Below are 2,397 nucleotides of genomic sequence, written 5' to 3' on the forward strand. Positions count from 1 at the left end.
TCTGTCCTGTACAATACACCATCCCTTGTACTTAGAACAATTCCTAGCACATGAGGGGCTTATTAAATAAGTTTTTAATGGATGAATGATTCTATACCCTTACCCTCACTGCAGCCTTGAAGAGGGAGCAGCTGTTAGGAGGTGGGCAGTATAAGGACAGAATGCCAAGCCACATACACACAATCACAAGAGTAAAGAGGCTGGCTGTAAGTGCCACCAACACCAGAAATGTATTGGTGAAATTCTTAAAAGGATGGGGAGCAGTTAGGAAAAAAATAGTGAGTTTTAGTTTTAGAAAATGCACATAAACATAGCCCCAAAAAGACGTCAAACATTATTATCATAGAGGAAATTTTAAGGAAAAAATAACTTACAAAGAAGCAATATAGAAAAACAACCAACACTTTTCAATATGCACTTCTTTGCCAGGTGTTAACTTGAGGGCATCACCACACTTTCAGTTCTCACAACCACACATGAGAAGGCTACCTTCACAATACTTACTGATTGGCAAAGTGACACACACGTAGAAAACTGTCCAAGGTGTCTCAAATTAGGAAGTAGAGAAGCCAGGGTTTGAATTTAGGTTATCTGGCTCCAGGATACACTCTATCTGGTCTGCCTTTCTCACACGAAAAAGGTCTGCATGGTCATTGACAGTTTCCTTGTAAACAACCCAGTCAGTGGAATGCAGCATTACTTGCCTCTCACCCTGCTGTCTGCCACTAAGTTGCTGATGGCTGAACTAAGTGATAGTGTCTCTGTCAGTTTCCTCATCAATAAAATTAGTATTTTCCAGACCTATTCAGAATGCTTTGCTTGTTGTGTGAAATAACTAATCAATAATCATAAAATGCTTTGAAAACATGGAGTAGTACATACAAGTTCAGTATTATTATATGAGTTTACAGTGTGATGGCACAGCCATAAAGGTCAAAGCTATTTTGAACTGCATACAGAAAGGCACGCTGATGTAGAATTGAGAAGAAATTGTTGTCTTTCTAACAAGAGAGCTGGGAATTGGGAATATTTAGTAAAAGTATTTTTCTTATTTGTGGATGGTTAAGTTCGCAAAACAAGAAATTAATTAGAAGACAAAAGAAATATGAGGAAAGAATTAACATAATTGCACCAAGTATTCAGAGACAAGAGTGATTGGATTAAGATAAGGTAAAGATGCTGATCTGGTTAAGTGAAAACCTAGACTAAATAAACCAACAAACTTCAAGCACTTGAAATGTGTAAATACAAGGGTGAAAGGATGTTAGTTTGAGAGTTAAAGGAATGCCCAGAAATACAAAGAAAGGAAGGAGGAAAAGGGAAAAGAAAGGAGAGAATGAGAGAGAGAGAGAGGAAGGAAGGAGGTTGGTTCATTTGGGTTATAAAAAATAAATACTTATTAAATTAATGCCTGTTTGATTTGCTTCATTTTAAAGACTGTGGATTACTGACCGATCAATTCAGATGCAGTACCAATAATGATTATGGCAGATGCCAGTGTGAATTGCCATGCTACAGTCTAAGGAATTCAGAGACACAGCCTTAAACTGATGCAAATGGTCCTCTTATCGAGAGTAGTTCATGGGAGATAAGCAAAGCCTTGGCAGTTGGAATGATGAAAGAAAGTCTGGAAAAGGTTCTTGACATTGTATGTAACAAAGGATCTTTATTCCAGCCGAGCCAAGTATATTGTTAGATGAGTTTTTCATTTGTCTTATATAATTCCCATAATTTTGTGAAATAGGCACTATGTCAAATATTGTGAAAATGCAGGGCTCTAAATCAGTGGTTCTCAAACTCAGTGTCTTTTCAACATGGGGAAATCTCAAACAAATGTGAGGAGATTACTAACATGGTTGTTACTAGTAAAGCCAGTAGCAAATATTTTTGAGCTCTTGTATACCAGGCACTTTATGTAAGCTAACTCATTTTACCCTCAAAACAGTCTTATGCAGTAGTTATTCTCATTATCCCATTTTCAAAGATGGAGAAATCGAGGCACAGGTGAGTTCAATCCCTTGCTCAAAGTCAGCTAGTAAACGGAGGAGCTAGGAATTCAAGGCTCGAATTTTACTAATTGTGTGTCATTTAACTTAAATGTAGACGTGATTTAAAGTCCGTTCTATAAAAAGAATTTTCATTTGCACAGAAGCATGCTTACCTGGACAGAGGGTTAATAGGTGGATTTACACCAAAAAGCTAGAAATTATCCAAACCCATGTCCATCCATGGGATTACGTTTTTTATTGAAACCTCTTTATTCATAAGTTTTTGGAAAAAAGTCCAAGAACCTCTGGACTAGAGAACTACAGAATGATTTTATTTTAGAGATAGTGTTTCCATCATTAAAGTCTCTTTATCAGTGAAGAATTGTTATCCTTTTTTTTTTTCCCTGTG

This window comes from Callithrix jacchus, chromosome 8, assembly GCF_049354715.1.
Source record: "Callithrix jacchus isolate 240 chromosome 8, calJac240_pri, whole genome shotgun sequence".
NCBI lineage: Eukaryota > Metazoa > Chordata > Mammalia > Primates > Cebidae > Callithrix > Callithrix jacchus.